The 27,052-nt window shown below is 38.3% G+C and overlaps 1 long non-coding RNA gene across 1 annotated transcript; it reads right to left on the bottom strand.

Annotated features, from left to right (window-relative positions):
* Positions 1-26,695, bottom strand: LOC140686721 (uncharacterized). The gene is made up of 3 exons (XR_012060541.1): positions 26,461-26,695; positions 23,336-23,453; positions 1-303 (listed from the first exon to the last, which is right to left on the bottom strand). It is a non-coding gene; the product is annotated as an uncharacterized lncRNA (long non-coding RNA).
* Between the last annotated feature and the right edge of the window lie 357 nt (positions 26,696-27,052).

A 27,052-nucleotide genomic window follows, 5' to 3' on the forward strand; every position in this document is an offset into this window, starting at 1 on the left:
ACCTTTTAAATAGTTTAAAAAAAAGAAAAACCTTTACAGTCATTGTGTCATGCTAAAACTCTCAACACCTTTAATCTCACTTACTCCTTACAGCAACCCCATCAGAGTGGCATAGTCACTACTTTTGAGATTAGGTGACCAATCCACAGATAGGTTAAGTGACTTGTCAAGCATCACACAGCCCAGCTGGCACCTGACTCTCATCCGGTGCTTTTTCTTGATTTCCAAGGACAGGGAGAGTTTGGTTGATTCTCAGGAGCAGTGGATAATGCTGCACTTGGCCCACCAGCCCCAGAGAATGGGCTGCAATGAGAAGAGGAAAGGAAAATTCAGTTCTCCTGGGGCACCTCTTTGTCTCTCAGGCTGGTTTGACTGATCTTTCCTGGGCTTGCTCTCACCAACTGTTGGGTTGGCTGGATGCTGGATGATCTCAGATCATCTGTTTGACACTATTATGTCACTCATATATCTGGCAATTGTTTGCCTATCAGCTGAGGTGAGGATGGCCTATTATTTGCTGGGAGGCTAGCTTGAAGCTTGTTCACACGGTGGTCTCAGATTTCCAAGCTCAGCAAGGGAAAGCAAGCCCCAGTGTGCAAACATTTCTTAAAACTCTATTTGTATCACATTTACCAATGTCCTACTGGTCAAAGCAAGACATAGCCAAGCCCAGATATAAGAGAGAAACAGATTCTATTTCTGGTGATGGAGGAAGCTGCATGATCACATTGTAATGGAACATGTGCACCTTATAAGCTCATATGGGGTAGAATTAAGGAGTTCTTAGAAGAAAAGTTTCTGAGGATAATTAACCCTGGGGAAAGGTCACTTTAAGTGAATCCACTTAAATGAGAAGCAACGTTTTAGAGCAAATAGTGTGGGAGGGAGTAGAAGGAGTGTGAATTGGGAATTCATCTTAAAAAGAACTAAAAATTATGATAGTAAATTTATTTTTATATTGGATTACATTTTGATTGTAACTGCAAAAAATGGACTAATTCTTAGAACAGAAAAATGATTTAAGACTTGTTTGGGGAATGCTTTTTTCCTGAAAAAAAATTGTAAGACAGCAAAATATGACATCAATCACTTTTCATTTGACTGTCACAGAAAGGTTTTTAAGAAGCAAATTTTGCAAAATAGTCAAGGGGTTCATCACTTTTCCCCAGGACTTCTCTGAACCTTTTGAATTTCCAGTCATCTCCTTCTGAAACCTCTATTATATCATCATCTTTGGTGATTTTCTCTTTTTCAGTTGTAGCCAGACAAACTCTGCCACATTATCATTTCTTGGAGGTTTTCTGACAATTATTGGATCAGTCCTCTACCATCACTTTCATTATTTTTATGAAATCCTGCATCTTTTGCAAGACTGGCAATTTCACTTTGCAATTGGTTGGCATGCTAATCACGGTGACAACACCTGACAGTTATGTTGGGTGGGGGGTAGATACCAGTGTTAAACCAGAGGAGGTGTGAATGGGGACTATCTTTATATGGATTGATTTGTTAGTGAACATTTCATATTATGATGGACTTTACTTCCCAACTTGTAATTATGGGTACTCCAGCAGTAAGTACTCTGAGAATGAGGTTCCCTTGCACTCAAAAACAGGAATTAGTATTGTAATTTCTGGGTGAAAAGACTCCACTGGGGAAAGTGTGATGAGACTACCACTGACGAAGGTGGTCAACTGTAAACTTTGTGATGCTGGCTGAGGATTGACTAAGGTCCCTACAGGCCCTGGCTTCCAGACCCAGTGCATTTAAGCCCTAAAGCTGTGGTCAACACCTAAAGCTAAAATAACTGAAAAGAAATACAAATATCTGCTTTGTCACTACTGCCATCTACTGAAATTAAGCTTCACTTCCAATTTTACTATTATTGACACTGTAACTGACTCTTGGGACCAATGCATTGCAGCCAATCACTTGGATACGTTAGCTTAGCTCTAAACAGGTCAGAAGAGCTTTGCAAGGTCTGGCAAGGCTTAAAAGCCCTTCCTCCTGTTGAGAGATTCTGGATTTGTGTCTGGTTTGGCCTGGACTGGGTGAGGTCTGGCTCTACAAGTCTTCAAGGCTTGCACAGTAATTGGGAAATTCATCCTTGGAATATGGTTCATCCTTTTAAGTCTGACTTCGCACATATTCCTTATACTGCTCACCCACTTCTCCACTTGGCAAACTATTCTCCTTCAAGATTAAGTTCAAATGTCTCCTCTAGAAAGGCTTTCTCAATCTCCCCAAAGTTGTTTGCCCTTTCTTCTGTGCTCTGATAAGTTTTACTCGGTTCTATAACAACACTTACCATATGCAAATTAATTATTTAATAATCATTTCCTCCTCTAGACTAAACCTTTTTTGGGTACAATGGTCATGATTTAACCTTGTTAGTATGTGTGCTTCACTACCTAGCACACTGAAGATACTCACTAAACATTTATTAAATGAATGAATAAACACCATGCTCATGTCAAATGACCCAAGGTTACATCAGCCTCCCAAACTTAGTTTTTTAATGACATAAAGTTCACCATTTAAATCATTTTAAAGTGTACAGTCAATGGCTTTTAGTATATTTACAATGTTGTGCACTAGGATTATAGCCATTCAAGTGGATATAAAGCAGTGTCTCATTGTGGTCTCGATTTGCATTTCTTTAATGACTAACGATGTTGAGCATTATCGTGTGTTTATTGGCCATTTGTATGTAGGGGCTCAGAATATGTCACCCCAAAATATGTCACTTTGGTATACTGATTATGGTGAATTAAAGGTACTTGAAAAACAGCCAGTGCAAGAAGGACACTCTAACCCTCCTCTGCCCCCCTGAAAGCAGGAGATAAATCTCTCAGGTGTAAGGTACTCTCCATGTACCAGGAGGGTAGAAGACATCCTTAACACCCAAGATAGGGAACTTAGGGCCAAGGGGGCTCTATAAACAAACCTTGTTACTTCTTCACTACCTTTTTCATTTCACTACCTTTAGGCCAAACCCCTTTGTCTTGTCAATTCTTCAAAGATACATTGTTTCTTTGTCTAAAAGATATAAGAGCTTCTTCCTTTGGTGACTTCTTTGAGTCTCATATATTTGTGGAGCTCTCATACATATATACTTAATTAAATTTGTTTTTCTCCTGTTAATCTGTCTTATTATCAGGGGGATGGGAGGGATGGGAGGGGGTGTCAGGCAAGAACCTAGAAGCATAGAGGGAAAATTATTTTTCTTCCCCTACATGTATATCTTCCTAGAAGAAATGCTACTGAGCTGTTTGCCTCTTTGTTGTTTAGCTGGATATGAGACCCTTATCAGAGCCTATGATTTACAATATTTTTCCCATTCTATGAGTTGCCTTTTCATTTTCTTGGTAGTGTCCTTTAATGCACAAAGTTTTAATTTTGAGGAAATCCAGTTTACCTATTTTTCTTTGTATTATTTGTGATTTTGGTGTCATACTTAAGAAATCATTGCCCAGTCCAAGGTCATGAAGATTTATACATATGCTACCCTCTAAGAGTTTTATAGTTTCACTACTTCCATTTAGGCCTTTGATCCATTTTGAATTAATTTTTATAAAAGATGTGAGGTAGGGAGTCTAATTTCCTTATTTTGCATGGGGCTGTCCAGCTGTTCCAGCAGCATTTGTTGAAAAGGTCATTTTTTTCCCTCAGTGAATACTCTTGGCATCCTTGTCAAAAATCAGCTGATCACAGATATATGGATTTACTTATGGACTTTCAATTCTATTCCATTCATCTCTATGCCCATCCTTCTACCATTAGCACAATATTTTGATTACTGTAGTGTGCAGTAAGTTTTGAAATCTGACCAATGATTAACCAGTAAGGTACAAAGAAGTCTAAATGAGATACAAACAATGTGAAATGTGTACTTGTAAGTTTATTTTGCCTGTAATATGCCCCATGATCAGTGCTACAATAAGTTTTCCTTACTCACAGATACTTTGTGTAAATGGAATATTTTCATGAAGTAACAAGGGAGCTGAGTTTCACCAACTGGGATGATTCATTCAAGCAAAAGCCCATGGGCAAAAAGGACCATAAAAACTTGGAAGTAACCAAGATGTCCTTTAGTGGGTGAATGGATAAATAAACTGTGGTACATCTAGGCAATGGAATATTATGCAGTATTTAAAAGGAAATAAACTATAAAGCCATGAAAAGACATGGAGGAAACATAAGTGAAAGAAGCCAATCTAAAAGGCTACAAACTATACAATTCCAACTATATGACATCCTGGAAAAGGTGAAACTATGAAGACAGTAAAAATACCAGTGTTTGCAAGGGGTTAGGAGTGAGGGAGGGATGACTAGATCCAGCACAGAGTATCTGTATGGCAGTGAAACTATTCTGTATGATACTATAATGTTGAATATATGACATTATACATTTGTCAAAATCCATAGAATGTACATTACCAAGAGTGAACCCTAGTGTTAACTATGGACTTTGGGTGATAATGATATGTCAGTGTAGGTTCATTGATTTAACAGATGTACCACCCTGGTTTGAGATGTTGATAATGGAGGAAGCTATGCTTGTGTGGGGGCAAAAGGTATTTGGGTACCTTCTGCTTAATTTTGCTGTGAACCTTAGAAAATAAAGTTTACTTAAAATTTTAAAATTAAAAAAAAATATTTGAGGGGTACTGGGTGGACTGATAGTACCTGTAATAGGCACCATCCTCAAATTAGAAGGACTGAATATTTACTTGCTGAATGCTAAGATTTCTAGTGGGCTTCCTCTGTGGTGCTCCAGAACACTGGTAGCCAGATCTATACCCTTGTGAGACTGTGATTTATAATAAGAAACATGTATTTGACCTTCGTCGTGTTCCTGACACAGACCTCCTAAAACACTTGTAATTTCCTAAGTGATAAAGAGTGATGGTAGCATCTTTAACTATAATATTTGGTCTTTTGTCCTTGATTCCTAAAATAGTTCCAAAGGGAGCTATTAACCCTATAGGTGAAAGGGACATCTTTTATCATTCCTAATAAGTTCCTTTCAATCACACTTGAGTTTATGTTAATGAGGTGATTTTTGGAAAGCCCCTAGATAGCCTCAGGATAGGGGCTGGTTGCCAGGGAGCACCTAGAGAGTTGGAACTTTCATCCTCACCCTCTGACATCCAGACAGAAAAGAGGGACTAGAGGTCGAGTTAATCACTAATGACCAATAATTCAATCAGTCATGCTTACATAATGAAGTCTCCATACAAACTCAAAAAGACAGGGTTCAGAGGATTGCCAGGTTGTTAACAACCTAGAAGTGCTGGGAAGGAGTGCACCTCAAGAGAACATGGAGCTCCACACCCCTTCTGCCATACTTTGTCCAATGCATCTCTTCCATTGGTAATGGTAAGTAAACTGTTTTCTTAAATTCTGTGAGCTGCTTTAGCAAATTAATCAAACCTGAGGAGGGAGTTGTGGAAACCTTCAATTTATAGCATGTCAGAACCTGGACAACCTGGACTTCTACTGGAGTCTTAAAACAGGAAATATTATGGGACTGAACCCTTAACCTGTGTGATCTGACACAATCTCCAGGTAGATAGCATTAGAATTCAGTTAAGTCATAGGACATTCAGTCAGTGGCCAGCAAAGAGCTGGAAAATTGCTTGATGTGGGGAAAAAAAAAAACCCACACATTTGGTGACCAGAATCAAGAATAGCAAAGGAAAAAGAAGAGTGATTAGTCTGTTTTGCTATAATTAAATACCAGATTGGGTGGCTTACACAACAGAAATTTATTTCTCACTGTTCTGGAGGCTGGAGACCAGAGAACCAGCATGATTGGGTTCTGCTAAGAGTCCTCTTCCAGGTCGGACTTATTGTATCCTCACATGGCAGAAGGGACAAAGGAGCTCCCCTGGGCCTCGTTCATAAGGGCATTAATCTTATTTATGAGGGTCCTGCCCTAATCACCTCCTAAAGGCCCTACTCTCCTATACCACCACACTGGGAGCTAAAATTTCAACGTATGAATTTGAGAAACACAAGCATTTAGACCATAGCAAGGAATGTTTTTCCTTTACAACTCTCTAGGCAGGAGACTGAAAGAGGCTTCTCTGGGGAATCTGATCAGCCCAAGAAGAAAGATTTAATGATACCAACATTGAGATTTCCTTGACAAATGACCCAGCCATATAATCCTCCAGTGAAGCCCACATTTGAAATGTCCGATCAAGGGTTTTCATGGCCCACCATTACATAACCAACCAAGAATCACCAGACATCTAGAGAGAATTTTCAACATGAGAGATAGAGACAAAAAGAAAAAAAAAAAAAACAAAAGCAAAAACTAGAGGAAAGAGAGATTCTGAAGGGAGAAAAAAACAGGAAAAAAAAAGTCATCAATATCATCAGAACACTAGGAGAAGATATTGTAGACAAGGAACAATATAAATACACTATTTTAAAAAGAAACATTCAGAGGACTTTAATGTGATTAGAAGATAAAAAATTTAATTCAATAGAAGAATTGGAAAATAAAATTGAGAAAATCTTAAAAAAGTAGAACAAAAATAAACTAGATATTTCTAAAAAATGGAAGGGGAGGGTGATTAGTAAACCAGCCCAGAAGGCCCACGATCTGAACAGTAGTTTCAGAAAGAGAAAAGATTTACGTGAGACTATCAACAAAGGAAAAATTCAAGAAAATTTCACAGAAAGGAAAATAAAGGGAAAAGTGTTTTTCCACACTCCCAACACTTCTGACATCAAATGTGTGTGTTTTTTCATCACATCAAGCAATTCTGACACTAAGTACTTAGGGTCAGTCGAGACCCCACAGGTTAAGGGCTCAATCCCACAAGACTTCGCCCCACTTCAGATGCCAGTCACAAAGAAGAGGTTCCCAGGTTACCCATCCTTCTATCTGATATGGTTACAAACTGGAGGTTCCCACAACCCTCTTCTCAGAGTAGGCAGTTTGCTATAATGACTCAAAGAACTCAGGAAAACACTTTCCTTAATATTACTGGTGTATTACAAAGGATATTACAAAGGATACAAATGAGCAGCCAGATGAAGAGGTACATAGAGTGGGGTCCAGAAGGATCCCAAGGAATTTCTGTTTCCATGGAGTTTGGGGTGCACCACCCGCTCAGCTTCACCAATGAATAAGCTTTCCAAACCCCTTCATTTAGGTTTTCATGGAGGTTCCATTATGTAGGCACTAATTAAACAATTGGTCATTGGTCATTAGTAATTAACTCAATTCCCAGCCCCTCTCCCCTCTCAGGAAGTTGAGGGGTTGAGACTGAAAGTTCCAACCCTCTAATCACATGGTTGGTTTCCTCTGGCAATCAGCCCTCATCTTTCAAGAGTCACTACATCAGCACAAACTAAGATATGGTTGAAAAGGATTTGTTATAAATAACAAAAGATGTTCCTCTCAACCCTACTGTTCAAGAAATTCCAAAGGTTTTAGAAGCTCTGAGCCAGGAAACAGAGATGAAGATCAAATATATATTTATTATATCACAATATCACAGAAAGACAGAATTTCTGAAATTAAGGACTCAGGAAATGCCAGCACAGTGGGCTCACACCAAGATTTATCACTGTGAAGCTTCAGAACACTGAGAACAAAGTTCTCTAAAGTAAAATAAATAGGACCAGGAATCAACATAGCTTTTGACTTCTCAACAGCAACATAGGAAGCTAAAATAATGGATTAATGCATTCAAAATAATGATGGAAAAATCATTTTCAAGTTATTATAAATTCAGCCAAGTTTTCAATGAAGTATGAGAATAAGAATAAAGTCATTTTCAGACATGCAAGATTTGGAAAAGCGTTATCTTCCATGAAATCATTTCACAGAAGGCTACTGCAGAATGTACTCTACCAAAGCAAGATAGAGAAATTCTTGGAATCTAGGAAGCAGAGGATACAGAACAGGAGAGAAGTGAAGAGAATCCCTTGGATTTTGGTAAAGGGAAATCCCAGGATAATAGCTGGGCACCAGAATATAGAAGGAAATCAGTCCACACTGGACCAGTCAGAAGAATTCAAAGCAATTTTCTAAAAGATTAAATTGTTAGAACACCTGTTGTATCTAAATATATTTAGATCAGTAATTCTCAAAGTGAGGTCCGGTGACCCTAGGGGGTCCTCAAGACCCTGTCAGGCAATCTGCAAGGTCAATAGTATGTATTTTCACATATCTCATTGTCTCATAAGCATACAGTGAAGTTTTCCAGAGGCCACATAATACAGAACATACATGTAACAGATTGAATGCAAAAGCAGAAATAAGAACCCAGCTATCTACTAATAAGCCCAACATTATATTAAAGTTGTTTTGTTTTATAAAACATAGTTACATTTCATAAACATGTTATTGTTAACATGAAATGGGTTTATTACTGTTCTAATGTATAAATAAATAAATATTTAAATATTTTTTCAGTTTTGATTTCTACTATGGTACATGTCAATAGATACGATCCACATAAACAAAAACTCTTTGGGATCATCTATAATATTAACAGTGGAAAGATCCTGAGACCAGAAAGTTTGAGAACTGCTGACTCAGACAATGAATGGAGTGTTTGGATTGACTTTGTGTTAAGCAGACCTAAGCAAATAAAACAAACAAGACAATTAAAACTCCAGAGGAAAGGAAAAAAAACTGAATTGAACAGAAAAGGAAAAAATAATCATAAAACAAAATCAAAGATCTTTAAGTGTTCTCATGGACTGTAGATAATATTCTGAGCCATATCCTTGAGCTGTTTTGCAGATATTAAAACCCCCACCAGGGGGAAGGAGTTAACTGCACGCTGACAGCCAGCATGGAGACCCCAGACTGGTTGGAACTAGGCTGTGATGTTGACTCCCAATTGCCTCAGCACCACTTAATCAGAAAAACATCCACGAGCTGATCAGGCACGCTGTGACCTTCTCCTTCATCTTATCTTTTAAAAGCCTTCCCCTGAAAGTCATTGGGGAACTTGAATCTTTTGAGCATTAGCCATCCATACTCCTTGCTGAGCCTTGTAGTAAATGCTGCACTTTCTTTACCGCAACTCTATATCAACAGGTTGGCTTTCCTGCACATGGATGAATGAACCCAAGTTTGGTTCAGTAACAATTTTTCCAAGAAGCCCAGTGGAGCTATTTGACTCTTTGATTCTAATCATGCATAGTTTTGTTATAGATAAAAACTGAAAATTGAAAGAAGATAACACAAGCAGAAGTTTTAGTGTTTTTTTCTTGACCCCCATTTGAAAACCTCTGCATAAACAATAAGCTCCTGAATGAACAGCAGGATCTGTGCCTCTGGAGCCCATCACAGAGCCTGGGGCATGGATGTAAACTTTTAGGAAATGAATGAAAAGAAACAGATAAATACAAGTTTTCTTAAGAAAAGGTATTTCAAGTTATCTATAGCCCCTATCATGCAGCTATGATCCAATCTGTTTAAGATTAACATGGAGATGATCAAGTTATTTCTATATCTTGCATATATATTTTTCTGTGGAAAAAAATAGAATCTGGAAAATGGGATTGATTTGTTCATAAGAGATAGCAGCTTAATCTTACGATGCAGAGACTACCATCATAGTTAACTTGGGATTTTTACATTTTGATTTGAGAAATGGAAGATTATAAAATGTTGGTTTTCAACTGGAGGAGTGAACATAAGAGAATTACAAGGGTAAGAATGTTGAACAAGGGTACCTGTAGTTTGAGAAAACCACTATTTAAGAACCACTAATATTTATAGGAAGCAAAAAAGGTAGAGTCAAGAGGATGGTTTATGGTTCTGGTTTTGCCAATTACTCACCAAACCAAGTCATTTGGTTTCAATTTCCTATTAAATGGAGAGGGTTGCACTTGATGGTCACTAAGATTACAATTAAGTCTAAAAATTGTTTTATGTTCTACCAATATTCTGAATGGCAAAGGCAAGTCAGAATGATCTAGACAAGGAAACTTTTATCCTTAAAATAGAAATAAAAACATTTTGGAAAAGAAAATAATATTTGATTTGGGCTTTGAGATTTATCAGTTAAATAATATATAATTCTTTTTGTTGAATAAAATAAGTTGTACTTGATAGTTTCTTTACATGAAAATGCTATGGTGTTTTTATTTTACTCCTTGCCAACAGCTTCCCCGCTTCATAAATTCTATTTAAGATGTTATTTTCTCTTCCTGATCTCCATGTGGCTAGGAAAAAAGGAATTACGCTTAAGCAGTAAGTGATGACACTCATTTCTTTTTCTCTTTTCATTTCTGTGATCCACCACAATTATATTTCTTTACTACAGATGCCTTAAAATGCCCCTGCAGCAAGAGCTTGTAAATGCAAGGCAAATGCTTGATTAGCTGCAATTAGGGGTTCATGAAAATAAATACCAGGTGATAGTTTGCACTATTCATTAAAGAGCATTAATGAAGGTGAGAGAACGTACTTCTTTTTCTGTTTTAAGAATAACCAAATGAGGAAAAGTCATCAATAATGCTAACCACTTGGAGAAAACCACCCTTAATAGACTACATCATTAATAGTGTCTCCAGTCCTTCTCCTGGAGCTATAGCAAACACAGTGGTCTAGAGACACATTTCAAAGTCTTAGCACACACACAAACTTTCACATGCATAAAACTTTGTATGTGCCATCGCTGACCTATGGTGGAGACACAGCCCTTACCAGAGATGATGCTCAGAACAGAAAGGAAAAAATTCCTTGGCTTCTTCCTTTCTTTTTCCTCCAGTTTCCTGGTAGTGCTGACCCCAGCCAGAAGCCAGCTGACAAGAGACTCTGGAAAATGCAGCCTGCAGCGGGGAATCCCAGTCACTCAGGGCGGGGCATAAACAAGCACAGGATGAGCACAGGCCACCCCTTCGGCTACTCAGCATTCACCCTCATCCGTCTACCCACACTTAACTCTCTGAAACGACTTTGTGCTTCTGCCTAACACAAGATGGTAGTCCAAGTGTCCGACATTAGGCTTTTTAATTGTTGTGTAAGTGCCTGGCATTAGGATTTTGATCGCTGAGGCATCCATTTCAAAAGATATACTTCTTGAATAAGCATATTGCCAGTTGTATGACACAGCTACTGGCAAAACAACCAGATAACCAGATAACAACCAGATAGGCTACCACCACCCATGAAGTTCCCTCTTTCAGAAAGCCCCAGAGAACCTAGGTAACTGACCACTTGAGTGACCTGCTTCTCCCTTCCCGTGCCCTATTTCCTACTCTCGTGCTTTAAATTAGCCAACAAAGAGTGAACCCATGAAACCCTGGACACCCTACCATGAGACACTAACAAAGACAGAGCCTAGGTTCTCTTCTCCCAGATTGAAATGCAAATACTAAGAAGTGAATGAATACTCTGATTCCAGACACAGCCTTATCTGTCTCCATAGTGTATAAATTCCTCCACATCAATAGAATCATTGCTGTTTATCCTGATGGAAGCGGTTCACTTTTGGGAATGAAGACTTCTAGATAAGAGAGGCCAAGGTCACAGAGATGAGAAGCCAAACTCTTCCACATAGGTTACTAGCTGTGAGGAGTCCCTGTCACTTTTACCCCTTTGTTCCCAATCTATGTGCTCTTGCCATGAGAGAAGATGCAATCTATTTGTTGGTTCAAATCATATTCTATAAGCCAACACCCCAACTTGGTAAGGTGCCACAGTGGAGTCTTCAGCAGATTATTCCAACATTTCATCAGGCCAACTGTTTCTAGATTTGGGGACACATGGAAAGACTAGTTGAATCTCTTGCTGCAGTTACTTATGATAAACAGTTCTTTGGATGGAAGCAATGTTGTGTGATGATGAATGGGAATGACATAAGTCCCTGGATAATGGTGCTGGCAGAAGCTAATGGACAAAGAAAAATAAACTATGTTCAGAAAAAATCAATGAGGGCAAACTGCTGCCCACTTAATGATGGAAGGGCTCCAATGTACCTGACCTACCACCAGGTGGTAGGCTGATCCCCAAAGAAATCAAGCCATATGAAGGACTCGGCATTGACCTTTGCTGTTGGCATACTGTGCACTCAACAGTAGTGGTAGCCAGATCAACCTTAGTGTAAGAAAGTCCATGCTGTTGAGCCCAAGCATGGCCTGCATTCCTAATGTCATGGCCACTTTATTCATAAACCTAAGTAAGCAACAGAATGGCTGAAAAAGAGAACTAAATTACATCCACAGGATGGTCATCCTGTCCACGTCATTACTGTGAGGCTCCACTGATACAAATGTTTTTTGGCCAGTATTTACATTAGGTACAGACAACTTGATACTCTGTGCCTCTCCTAGGCCAGGTTTCCCAGAAGTAGAGCCCGAGACAGAGGTTCATATATTGTGATATATTTTTAGAGCACTCTCAGGAGAGTCTTATAAGGGAGTTAGGGAGGCAGAATAGGGAAGGGATTGGAGCTGTGCAAGAATGTGGTTTCAGGTGAAGTCTAGCTTTGTCCTGATCCCACAGGGAGCTCTGAGGGGTAAATTGTACCAGAGAATTTTCCCACGTTGAGCCAAAGGAAAGGGCTTTTACATTGGCTATGGGCTGCCAGGGTAGGGAAGGCAGACTAATTCCCAGGCACCTCTGAATAAAATAGCTTCAATCGCTCAAGGGTAATCATTCTGATGAAGCTGTAAGTATGAAGCATTGCCTGAGCACCCACGTCAGCTCAGAGATGTGCACCCAAACCAAGCATTAAAAGAATCCCATTCTAGTGGTTTTCATTCTCTTGTATAGATTCAGATTTCTATCATATTACTTTCCTTCTGCCTGAAGGACATCTTTTAACATTTGTGTTACATAGTAGTGATTAATTCTTTTGGCCTGTGTAAGTCTGAAAACATCTTTATTTCACTTTCAGTTTTGAAAGATTCTTACTGGGTATATATTTCTCAGTTGATAGGGTTTTTTTTTCTTTTAGTTCTTTAAAGGTATTGCCCCATTATCTTCTTACTTGCATTGTTTACAACAAGAAGCCTGAAGTTATCCTAATCCTTGTTTCTCTAAATGTAGCATGCCTTTTTTTCTCTGGCTGTTCTTAAGATTTTCTCTTTATCACTGGTTTTAAGCAATACGGTTATGATGTGCCTTAGTGTTGTTTTCTTCATGTTTCTTGTGCTTGAGTACTTGTGGACTTTCTTCAATATATAGGTTTACAGTTTCCATCAAATTTGGGAAATTTCCAGCCATCATTTCTTTAAATAGTCTTTCTGTCCTTGCCTCTTTCCTCTCCTTTGGGGACTCCAACTATACTTATATTAGGCTGCTTGAAGTTGTTCTACAGTCCTCCTACATTACTCTCAAAGCTCTGCTTACATCTTTTTAAAAAACTTCTTCCATGCCTTCACTTAACTTTTTGAATATATGTACACTGTCAATAACTTTTAATACCCTTTCTGCTCATTCAAATGTCTGTGCCCATTCTGGGTGATTTCAACTGAGTAATTTGTCTTCTCATTATGGGTCATATCTTCCTACTTCTTTGCATTGCCTGATGACATTTTATAGGATGGCAGATATGGTAGAATCTACCTAACAAAGTATGGAAATTTATCTCTCTATAAATATCCCTGTGTTTTGTTTTGAGACACTGTTAAGTAACCCGGAAAGAGTTTGATCCTTTTGGGTCTCGCTTTTAAGATTTGTTAGGTGGGACTTTAACAGTGTTCATTTTAGGGCTAATTATTTCCTGTCATTACTGAGGAAAGATTCTTCTATGTAGTCTACCCAGTGCCTGCTGAACTTTGAAGTTTCCTAGTCTGGCTGGTGGGAACACACACTGTTCCTGGCTCTGTGTGAGCACTGGGCATTGTTACCTCTCCTCCTCTTTGGTACTTCTTTCCCTGGCCTCAGGTTGTTTTTTCACATACATTTGCTGATCAGTATTCTGCTGAATACTTGAAGAGAATCCTCTACAAGCCTCTGGTTTCTCTCTGTGTGCAGTTCTCCCCTCTTTGGGAGCCTGTCCTGAGAACTCTTGCTGTCTTATTCTCCTTCAAACTATAAGTTCCTTCTCCTCAACTCAAGGAGTCTGTGGCTCTACCTGGGTTCCCCTCCTGTACCAATACCTGGAAATTCAAAGAAAGGCTCAATTCCTGTTTCCCATCAGGGATTACTGTCCTTTGTTGCCTGACACTGAGTATCTTAAAAACCACTGTTTAATGTTTTGTCTGTTTTTTGATTGTCCATGCAAGAGATTACATTCATTTCCTGTTATTTCATCTTGACCCAAATTAGAAGTCCTCTCTTTTGTCATTTGTATTAATTTCTTACTTCTATTGTCTAAGGTTAATTTGTTCGTTTCCTAAACTTTTGAGTAGAATGTTTAATTCATATAACATCACTGTTATTTATAATGATATTCTTTTTTATCACAGCTTTAACAATAACTCATAAATTTTGCCATGTAGGGTTTTTCTTATCATTGCTTATATTTTTCTCTGTAGAGAAATTCTTTAATTCCCAAATGGTTGGCATATTTATTGGTGGATCATTTATATCATTGTTATTATTAACATGTGGGAAAGCCACATTATGATTAAAGGCTGTGGGGAAGCATATCCCATAGTGGTTAACAGCTTGCATTCTTGAGGTAGAACGCTAGGGTTTAAATTCCTGCTCTGTCTTTTTCTAGCTATGACCTTAAGCAGAGTATTTAATTTAAGGTTCAATTTCTTCATTTGTAAAATTGAGATAATAATAATACCTATCTCAGATGGTTGCCTTGAGAGTTAAATTATGATAATTCATGTAAAACACACAGTAAGTGTTCAACAAATCTTAGTTAATTCTATTAGGGGGAATTTATAGAGGGATTCTTTGTAGTTAACTTTTGCTGTTCAAGTGGCACTTCCAAGAATTAAGAAAAAGGATGTTCTCTGTAGGTGTAAAATTCAATTTGGCAGCACATGCTCTTGATCCCAGCTCCATAGCCCCTTGGCCCTCTCTGAATTTGCCTGCAGCTGTAGGGGACAGTGTGCTGACAGTCCCTTCAAGGACCTATATATCCTTGCTTCTCTACTGAAGCTATCCAGCAGGGTTTGGGACTTCAGACCCTTAGAAATAATTCTCACTCAAGGAGGGACAGGAGAAATTGGACAAATACCCCATCTTTGCTGTCCCTTCATAGATCAAAGCTAAGGGGCATACCATATGTTCCTCAGAGAATCCCCAGAGGAACTAAGCTTCAGTTACACACAGAGGAAACGTGCTCATTTAATTCTGGCTGGGGTTTTCCTCCTTTCTGTCTTACTATCCCCGCTCTTTTCCTCGTGCTTCCTGAGATTACTTCCTAAATAAACCAGTTGCACTAAGACCTTGCACAGAATCTGCCTTCTGGAGGAACACAGACTAACACAGTTAAATATGTATTAGATTATCCTAGTAATTGTATTGTTCACATCCTCTAAGGAGAGGTTCTCAAATCTCATTTCATATTATAATCAACTGGTGAAAAATATATCAAAATTTCTGGGGCTTGTCAAATAAAAAGACAAATCCAGATTTAGTAAAGAGAGACTTTATGTAAAGGATTACTGTAGTCTCTTCAGCGAGTGGTACTGGGATAACTGGACAACTGCATGTAAATCAATGAAGTTATAATACTCCCTCATACCATACACAAAAATAAACTCAAAATGGCTTAAAGACTTAAACATAAGACACTATAAACCTCTTAGAAGAAAACGTAGGCGAAACATTATCTCACATAAATCTTAGCAATGTTCTCCTAGGGCAGTCTACCCAGGCAATAGAAATAAAAACAAAAATAAACCAATGAGACCTAATTAAACTTACAAGCTTTTGCACAGCAAAGGAAACCATAAGACAAACAAAAAGACTACCTACAGAATGGGAAAAAATATTTGCAAAAGACGAGACTGACAAGGGCATAATTTCCAGTATGTAAACAGCTCATACAACTTAAGAAGAAAACAAACAAACAACCCAATCCAAAAATGGGCAGAAGACTTAAATAAACAGTTCTCCAATGAAGACATACAAATGGCCGATAGGCACATTAAAAAAAAAAAAGCTCAGTATCACTAATTACCAGCGAAACGCAAATCAAAACTACAATAAGGTATCACCTCACACCAGTCAGAATGGCCATCATTCAAAAGCCCACAAATGATAAATGCTGGAAAGGCTGTGGAGAAAAGGGACCCCTCCTACTCTGCTGGTAGGAATGTAGTTTGGTGTAGCCGTTATGGAAAACAATATAGAGATTCCTAAAAAGAATAAAAATAGACTTATCATATGATCCAGCATTCCCACTCCTGGGCATATACCTGGAGAGAACTCTGTTTCAAAAAGATACATGCACCCCAATGTTCATAACAGTGCTGTATACAATAGCCAATACTCGGAAACAACCTAAATGTCCATCAACAGAGGAATGGATAAAGAAGTTGTGATATATTTATACAATGGAATACTCAGCCTTGAAAAAGAATACAATAACGCCATTTGCAGCAACATAGATGGACGTGGAGAATGTCATTCAAAGTGAAGTAAGCCAGAAAAAGAAAGAAAAATACCATATGATATCACTTATATGAGGAATCTTAAAAAAAAAAAAGACAATCGAACTTATTTACAAAACAGAAACAGACTCAAAGACAAAGAAAACAAACTTATAGTTACCAGGGAGGGAAGGAGGTGGGAAGGGATAAATTGGGAGTTAGAGATTTGCAGATACTAATATAAATAAAATAGATAAACAAGTTCATACTGTATACCACAGTTACTACAGTATCTTGTAGTAACATACGGTGAAAAAGAACATGAAAATGAATATAAGAATGAAGCATTATGCTGTACACCAGAAATTGACACAACATTGTAAAGTGACTATACTTCAGTACAAATATACACACAAAAATTTTTTTAAAAAAAGGATTATTGCAAAGGTGGGTGGGAGAGACCTTTGCACTAAGGGGAGGGGAACTATTAGGATAGGGAGATGCTCTGACCATAAGATCTCAAGGGTTAGGCAAAAAGAGTTTTTCTTTTATAGAGGAGAGTAAACAAGTCTAGAAAGAACCAGGTGTGGGAAAATGGGGTGAAAGAGTGAATCTGGGAAGAGGGAAATTTCCCCCACTACCCCTCTTGAGTCCCTGTACCTGGGCTAATACTAAAATTGACACAAGACAGATTAACAGGAGAAAAAGAAACCAATTATAATTTGTGCACGTGGAGGTCTCATAGAAATGGGATCTAAGAAGTAGCCAAAGCAGGCAGCTTTGATATTTTTTAAAGAGAAATAATACATTTGTGAGGATTTGACAGGACAAAGAAACTTGGGCTTTGGGGCCTTAATGAGTAAGGAATTTAAGCATAGTTTGGGTTTGGGCAGTAAATTAGTGAAGTAACAAAGTTTGTTTGCATAGGCTTCTCAGTCCTAAATTTTCTCTCTCTAATGATAAGGATTCCTTTTCTACCTACTGGTATAGAGAGGGAAACTTTCATAAGGATAATTATTTCCTGTTTTTAGGGAGACAGAGAGGAGGGTCAGTGTCCCTTTTGCCCTGGCCATTCCTTAGGTAAGTTTAATTCAAAATAATCAATATGCCATTTGGGGTGTATTTTGGGATAGCCTGCCCTGGGCCTCAACAATGACCTGATGCGAGTAGATCAGAGAATGTTGTACCCTGAAGCCAGCCTTTTCTCAGGAGAGGTTGTTAAGGATACTGACTTTAAGAAAAATGCACAATATGAGATTTGTGAGTTTAAGTTTTCTTCAGGGTCTCACTGAGAACTATAGCCTGGGAGTCTGCCACTCAGTAGCTCTGAGTAAACTGCTCCAAAGAGGTAGGGGAGAAGCCAGTATTTTTCTAAATTTTTTGGCTAGAAAATATATATAGTCAACCATATCTCTCTCTAAAAGATTAGTGCTAATCACAAACAAAATCAAGTTAATGATTTCAGTGCTTTTGCATATATAAGAAGATGCAAGAATCTGAGATAGCTGAATTTCTTCCTGAGATATGCATCTTAACTATCTAGGGGCCCAGTTATGTTTATTCAAAGAACAGAATGCCTCATTTTAGTTTTTCATCCTAATTCCCCGCAGGGCGCATTACAGGTAGGTGACTGCAGTGGGCTGTGACTTAACCCTTGTAGAAGCAGATGGTGAGGGACACTCTTCATTCTTTTTTAGTTCACAAGGAGCTGTGTGCTGGCTCAGCCTGGGGGTGGGCTCAGGGACCTGGAAGGACAGAATCTTAACCAATGTTTGGTCAACAAGAATTTTGTTCTGATTGGTCAATGGGGATAAGCAGTTCAGTTAATCATTTATGAGGCCAAAAATGGGAACTTAGAGAGTCTGTGTCTAGTCTTGTCATAGGTAAACAAGGGGGCATACATGAGTCTTACCTAAGTCACATGGAAGATGATTGTTCTTTGCAGTCTTTTCCAAAACACAGAAGAGGCTCTGTGTGCATGTGCATGTGTGTGTGCATGCGTGTACTTCTTTAATTGTCACCGTTTTCCAGCAGCACAGGGCTCAGGGAAAATTCAATATTGTCAGGATGAAGCCTGGACTACATTATTTCTACAAATTCCCAGGTAATGTATAGATTATAATAAGAGACTTGAAAGACACATAACCTAAGCAAAATGCATGGACCTTATTCAAATCCTAATTCAAACACAACTATTTGTAAAAATGATCTTTATAAAATAATTGGAAATTTTAATACTGAATCTTTGATGAAGTTAAGGTATTACTGCTTTTTTTAGGTGGAATAATGATATTGTGCCTATGAATTTTTAATTTTAAAAAAGTGATAATGGTATTGTGGTTACGTTTTTTGAAAAGATTCCTTATATTTTAGAGATACTCACTGGAGGAAATGCTTATAGGTTAAATGATACAATTCCTGGGATTTGCTTTCATACAATACAGAAGAGAGGAAAGTTGGTCATAAACTGGAAACTGTTGAAGTTGGGTGGTGGGTCACATGGGTTCATTAGCTTGGTCTGTCCACTCTTGCATATGTTTGAAATAAAAAAGCTCTTCTAAGGAAGCTCCCTCATTGTTCTTAATAGGCAGCACATGTTGAAAATGGCTATTACAGCCTTAATGATTTTTTTTTGCCTGCTCAATTGCCAAGACCTGAAAGAGGTCTCCTAAGGGCTCTCCTCCCATGGCAACTGCATTTCTATCCATTTCTTCTTGTATTTTCTGCAATGCTTGATTTATATAATTCATTGCTTTATTATTTGTCACACTAAGTTTATGAAAGATTTCCTTTTCCTTAAAAAAAAAAGTTCATGGCAAAACAAAAGAAATCAAGCAGTATAAAAAGGTATAGAATGAAAAACAGATTTCCCTTTCATTCCCAACTTTCAGTCCCCTCCAGAGTGCCAGACACAATTACTAATTTCTTCTGTCTCCACCAAGGAATAGTCAATGTGTATGTGAACATATGTATGTACACACATACATATACTTGGAAGGCGGCTATGCTCACACTATACCAATGCCATACTGATGTACATATACTTGAAAATCCTTTTTTTTTAATGTATATATTTGGGACCACAGGATTTTACACTGTTAGACTCCTTGCATTTATCACTTATATCTTATATAGAAAATAGCTTCAATGGAACACTACACACTTTGGTCAACCCTGCAGCATTACTGATTCTGTTTCTATGAAAGCTATCTTACAACTCTGCAAATTACAGATAACTGAAAACAAGGCAAAATAACTCCTGTCTATAGACATGCAAATCAATTCTATCAGGTGCAGAGACAACCTCCCCAACCTGTGAAAAAACAGTTTGGCCCCTATTTGCACACTGATTTCAACATTCCTTACTGCACATAAATCTGTACTTCTTTGACTTGTCCTTTGAGCCAGTTATGATATCTGCTTAGTTCTGAAACTTAGCAGGACCCTGCGGGGCCCTCCTAAGTACAAAAGTCTTTCTGTGTCCCTGTTTCTTATTTGTAGGAAAAAGGCCTCAGTCTCCTAGGCCTTCCCGGTGCTCCAAGGGGCAGGCTCAAGCAGTTAAAGATTAGGACAATAGAATCACAGGACTCCCTGACTGGATACAGACAACAATCTGATGCGTATCTTTTGAGTTATTCTGCAGACACTAAGACCCTCACCCAGGTAGAGGATGGTGACTACATGCAGATCATAAGCACACAGACCCTAGTCTGGTTGGAACCAGAGGTTGAGACTTGGGAAACATCACCATGTAACCTTACTACCAACCAATCAGAAGAAGGTCCATAAGCTGATCGGGCATCCTACGACCCTCTCCCCAACACTGTCTTGAAAAACCCTTGCCTGAAAGCCATCAGCGAATTCAGGTCTTTTGAGCACTAAACACCTGATATCCTTGCTTGGCCCTTGCAATAAACCTTTCTCTGCTCCAAATGCCGATGTTTTGATTTGTCTGGCCTCACTGTGTGTTGAGCACACAAAATTAGGTTCAACAACAGTTCCTTCACTATGAGCAAAATGAAATCTTTAACACTTGTTCATTTTACATCTGTATGAGAGTCATGATTTTCCTTTTCCTTTCTTTTTTTTTTTTTTTTTTGAGTTACCCTTTAACAATGTTTAGCAAATAGGTTGAACATACAACTCTGGGATTTGAGGAAAACCCAACTTTATTTTTGTCTCTCATTGTCTAGTGTGAACAACTGTCTGGATGTATCAATAACTTGCTTAATCTGTCCCACTCGATTTGCACCAACAATGCTTCAATAGTCTTTTACTTGTATCTTTAAGTCAAATGTAATTATACTTATAGGATGAATTTCTAGAAAAGAAACTGCTAAATCACTCTCCAAAGAGATTATACCAGTTTACCCTCCCACTAAAAGCCCACTATAAAATGATGGGTCTTCCACATTCTTTGAACAGAGTACGTTATCAAACTTTTAGATCTCTTCCAATCAAGTAGGTGAAAAATGGAATCTAATTTAAATATGCATTTCCTTCACTATGAATAAGATTAAAAACCATTTTCATACAATATAAGCCATTAATTTTCTTTTTCTGTAAGCTGCCTATTTGTGTCCTTTGTTCACTTTTTTCTATTGTTTTGGTATTGCTCATATTAACTTGTAAGTTCTCTTTGTATATTAAGGAAATCGGTCCTTTGTCGTATGTGTTGCAAATATATTTTCCCATGATGGGGCTACCATGAAGAGATGGGGCAAGACAAGCGTAGTACAACTCAGTGGATTCAGAATGCAGCTGTTTCTAGAAAGGCTGCAGTTCACATCTCCTCTGGCCTCCAGATATAACTGAGCTGTTACCTACTCATTCACAGCAGCTCAGCAATGAAGATCTAACTGAAGTGCAAGAAAAGGGGTGCATTGAAAAGTTACCATGGAAACAGCCCCTCCCACAGCATTCACCATTCAAAGGCTTCTGCAGGCATTCATGTACAACAAATTATCAAAGGAAGATTTCCAGACTCACAACCCTAATTCTGAATGCAGTTTAAAGGTGTTTGGAGGCACAAAGAATACCTGTGGTTTCTATAGGGAGATCACTAGGAAAAGAATTGTCTTGGGTTCCAGCTTCTGCACAGGGTAATTTGTGACATTAGTGGGTATTTTGTTTTTGCTGCAATTTTCCCTCCTCCACCTTCTGCTGATGGTTGTCAGTCTATAGTGCTTGCTGATCTCAAGAACGGTTCGTAATGGTGGGCCTAAATCTACCTCTGGCTTTGCCTTTAGTGAAAGTCCAAGCTCACTGAAGAGATTAAGTTAGGAGTCTAGGTGGGAAAGGGTGTCCAGGGGAAAAATGCATTCTCTTTGTAGAGCCAAGAAGTAGTCACTGAATGCAGGAGGAAATGTTCTGCAAGCAGTGAAGACTTGTGACCACTGTTAAAAGCATCCTGGTTGTTGACAGAAACTGGTCAATGGTGGCTGGAAATCTTACGGAGGTGGGGCCCTAGGGACTGGGATTTTCAACTGTAAGAAAAAACCCCAGTCACAATGGAGGTACAGAACAGAGGCCTGGCCACTTTCAAGCTCACTGGATACCTCAGCCCTAACCACTGTGGCCTGAGGACTGTTGTGCCTCCCGGTGTACGACCCATGGGATCTACGAGTGACCTTACGGTGGATCAAGGCAGTCAGGGGAGTCTTACCAATGACTGAGGTTGACTTTCCAATCATTTTGGCCATCGAGAAGCTCAAAATTATAATTAAATTTTAATAATCTAACATGATATATTATCAGAGTCTTGGAGTAAGAATCACATCCACTGTACTTTTTTGGACTAGTATATTAGGAAGCCTCAGTCAGTTCAGCTCCTATACAAAAAAAAATCCCACCACAAAAAACAACATTTGCGATGTAGTTTTAATTTTCTTTTTTTGCCTATTGAGTAAATATTTATAAATGCACACAGTTTGTTTTATTTTTATTCTCACAATCAATTATGTGTTTTTTATAGGAGTGAACAGGCTTCCTGAAAAGGCATTTTGATTATGACATTTTATCAGGAGGAAATATGTATTAAGAATTTTAAGGTCTGACTTGTCACACTAGAGTCAGTGAGGTTCAAAATCAGGGATGGCCTGGATGGTTCTCTACTGCCCTCCAGTGGGAAAGCAAGATAGAGGTCAAAACATTTTTGGAATGGAAAAGAGACTGGTTTGCATTTCTAATGTTGGCATGTAAAAATACAGACAGAAAGAGACAAAAAGAACTAAAGGATATTTACTTCCTAGTGTGTTGAGAAATAAGTTAATGTTGAATAATGAGTCATTTAGTACCATGCCTTCTACAAGACTGTACTTAAACCTCAGGATTTGCTGACAAGACACAAAATAGCATATAACTTTTGACATAAGCATCTTAAGCATTCTGAGCCTCTATGTTTATATAATACTGCTTCACTTATACATACTTATTTAATTATGCTCTTGTAATCTATCATATAACACCCAATTTCTCTAGGGAAGCACTGTATTAGGGAATCATCGAATAATTATATGGAAATTATGCAGCTTTTCAATTTCTCCATGAAATCTGGTTGTTATCATGACAGGCTTGCATGAAAAAGTTTATTTATCACTTCTGCATTACCTACATGAGGCTTAAAATTCTATTCTTTTTAAAATTCACCTTTAAAATACCCAAATCAATGCATTTAAGCCCTAGCAGACAGTAGTAGTTGCAAACTAAGACTCTACATGATTGCATGTTTTTAAATAAATTTTCAAACCATATTAATTCCTCTTAAACAATCAAAACAAAAAACATGAAAACATTCACATCTCCCACCCAGTGGCAGTCTAGGGTAAGTTTGAGGTATGGTACATACCAGATCACCATCACTTCCACCAGAAAATGGATTGATCACGGAGCCAGAAAACATGTATTTCAGCATGTGGACAATCTATTAAAAGGCCTTATCACTTCATGAATCTTTTCCTAGGCTGCTGAAAACAAGAGGCAAGAACAAAAGATGAAATTTCAAACTTTAAAAAGTGATACAGTCTACATTACATAAAACTTAGGACACCTACCCTAGGAAATTACAGCACTTTGGCAGTGTTATAATACCTTGGCAATGTTTCCTGAGCAAGGTGATCATTAAAAATGATACCTAAAATATATTGAATATTTCCTACCTACTAAGTACTGTGCTAAGATTATTTCATAAGCACCACATGGTTACAGACACAGAAAACAAACTTGTGGTTACTAGGAGGGAAAGTGGGGTGGAGAGATAAATTGGGAGTTTGGAATTTGCAGATACTAAATACTATATATAAAATAGATAAACAGCAAGGTCCCACTGAATAGTACAGGGAACTATATTTAATACCTTGTAATAGTCTATAATGAAAAAATATGGAAAGGAATATATATATGGATAACCGAATCACTATACTGTATAGCAGAAATTAAGACATTGTAAACTGACTATACTTCAATAAAAAAATTTTTTTAAACTATATGAAATAGGTTACTGTTGCTATTCCATTTTACACATTAAAAAATTAAAGATGCCAGAAATTAATTAACTTGCTCAAGTAACTCGCAGAGCAAAGGGTCAACCTCCAGAGCAAGATTTAAGAAGTCTGGTTTATTTGGAAGTAGAAGTCTTCCAGAACTCTTACTTACTTTTTAAATTGATTGTATTTTAATTTAATATGTGTGTTGATTTTTTTTCAGGATATTAAAGTTTTCATGTTGTGTAGGACTTTAAACAGAGGACTCAAAATCTGAGAACAATATAGTAGGTGTCAAGGCTTCTTAAATTTGAATAAAGATGCCAATCTTCCTGTGTAGGAAATTGAGAGATTGATGGAGGAATTCTGCCAGAATAAGCCTCCTGACAATTACAGGAGAGAAGACAAAGAATTAAATGGAGACTGAAGAAGCTGATAGAATATCTTTGTCAAGTTGTGAAAGTGCTGTGATGTTTCCTCTTTTCGTGGAGAAGGGAGAGTGATTAGTTATCTGCTGCTGCATAACAAATGAATCCACAATTATCAGTTAACAGTAAACATTTATTATCTTACATAGTTTCTGTAGTGGCAGGAATCTGGGAGCAGTTTAACTGAACAGTGCTGGCTCAGAGCTTCTCATCAAGTGACAGTCAGGATGTCATCTGATTAATCAAGTCAAGGTCACATGCACACACTCTTGCTGTAAGAAGGCTAGAAAAACTGAGTAACTGTCTTTTTTCGTTTTCTGTAAGCAGTGCTCACCACCACTGAGACACACAGTGGGGAATTCCCCAAACACAGAAAGAGAATGATGGACAGCAGAAAACAAAACCACAAAAACGTCAAACATAAATTCAAACCTCTGGCTGTCCAGCACCAATATAACCACTGCTTTCAATGCTTATACTTCAAAAAAAAAAGTTGCCACTTAAAATACTGCAACTATCATTTACATGGTCAAAGATGCCTCAACTCTGTCACCCTCCAAGAGAGTCAACTCAGTATTTCAGCAGTTACCACATTTATCACCCATTTCTAAGTCTAGAACCTCTAGCTGACACTTATTCCTCTGCAACTTATGGACTAAATAATGAAGTTCACCAACAATAGTACACCCCACATATAATAGTGAAATAAAGAGTAAAGAAAGAAAATAAAAGTTAAAACATTTAAAAGTATATATGATACACCAAGAAAGGAAAGATGACTGCTTTTGTTTCTTCCCCTGATCATGAGGATTTCACTTCTCTCCATGACTTCTTTTCCACCAGCTGCTCTGTTTCCCCTTTACCTTCAACCAACACCTTCATTTCTAAGGGATCTATTTGATAGGCCTGTTTAAAGCTATATCAACAAACTTATTTCTACTTAATGATCAGGGTTAATTACTCCCACCAAAATCATAACCTTGTTCTTCTCTTCCTCTTGCCTAGTCAGTGACACAAGACATACAAAATGGTGAGGTGGCAGTCCCAGCTCCAAATTATGGAACCACTGTTCAACTTTGTTGGTAGATTTCCTTTTATGGATAACCTTTAAACCAGCAAAGCCCAGAATCTCAGAGAATAACAGCTGAAAAAAACTAAGTGGGGGTCATTGGGTATAATTTCCCTTTGTTTATAAATCCACTAATTTTACCTATGGAAGTGTAGTACTTTCAAAACATATCCACAGAGTCTTTCACATTTCTCCCATTAAAGAAAAAAAAGGAGTCTCCTTAGATATAAGCAGCCTTAGTGACTAAGTCCTAATGAACTGAATGTGGCCTGAAGTGACACCAACAGGACTTCGATTATTAGTTTAGAAAAAGCATTACTACTAAGAAAAAAAAAAGACATTACAGGTTCCACATGGATTTCTCTCTTTTGGGATGCCTGCCCTTGGAACCTAGCTACCATGCTGAGGAAGCAAACAGCACAGTGGAAAGGCCATGAGTACGTGTTCTGGCCTCAGATTCAGCATCAGTCACCAGGCATGTTAAGGAGTGGGCCTTCAGATGACTGCAGGTCCCAACTTTTAGTTACTCCAACTGGCATCAAGTGGAAAGTGGAGCAGAGATAAACTGTCCCCGCTAAGTCCTACACAAATCACAGATTTGTGAGCAAAGTAAATGTTGAAGTTGTTTTAAACAACTAAGTTTTGGGTGGTTATACAGCAACAGATAAAAGGAACAGGAAGAGCACCAAATATTGGACACTAGTTCAAAGCACATATTGTATCCTGTAAGACAGCATCAAAAATGGTTATCTCCCAGAAAGCACCATAACTACATCTTCAATAAGACCAGGTGCTTCTTGGTGATAGACTATTCAATTAGACCAATCAATTCTGTGGGCAATAGCCCATTGCATTGCTTCTTTCAGTAGAGTGAGCTTCTTGGTCAGGAGCAATATAGTGCCGGACACAATGTCAGTGTAAGGGGCATTCAGTAAGTCCCCAGAAGGTGGTGCTGACAGAGCACAGCAAGAAGGGAAAGCAAACCTAAACTTACTCTAAGTGTATCTCAGAGAGGACAAATACGGATTCCTCAGTGATCAAGGTGGGCCAATGAAAGCCACTCGCCTCCAAGTGGTTGCCTGAGCCTCCTGGAGCATGAGGTACATCACCAACTCAGGTCTGGTCACTGCTGCGAGCAACCTGAACACTCAGCAGTGGCTTGGTGATCTATGTATAACTCCAATCTTGTTTTCACCGCCACTTCATTCATGATTCCACTAGCAAGCACTGAGCCTGGAAAAGGAGGCTGAGTTTAATCCACAAAACAGTTCATTTCATCCATGATTCTTAAGATTCATTCTGCAAAGTCCACCACCCTATCCCTTCCCAAGTTCCCCTTGTCACCAGTTCTCCAGTCTTGCTCTTCCCAAGTCCTTGATCAACTGGCAAAAAAATTAACCTTGGACCTTATAACCCAAGACCTATAATTAGGGTCAGGAAAACTTCCTCAAGCCAAACCTTCATCCAGAAAGGTCTAACTGCCCCAGTATAAGAGATGATTTAGTCGGGGAGGTATAGCTCAGCGGTAGAGCCCATGCCTAGCATGCACAAGGTTCAACCCCCAGCACCTCCGGTTAAAAATAAAT

This window comes from Vicugna pacos, chromosome 17, assembly GCF_048564905.1.
Source record: "Vicugna pacos chromosome 17, VicPac4, whole genome shotgun sequence".
NCBI lineage: Eukaryota > Metazoa > Chordata > Mammalia > Artiodactyla > Camelidae > Vicugna > Vicugna pacos.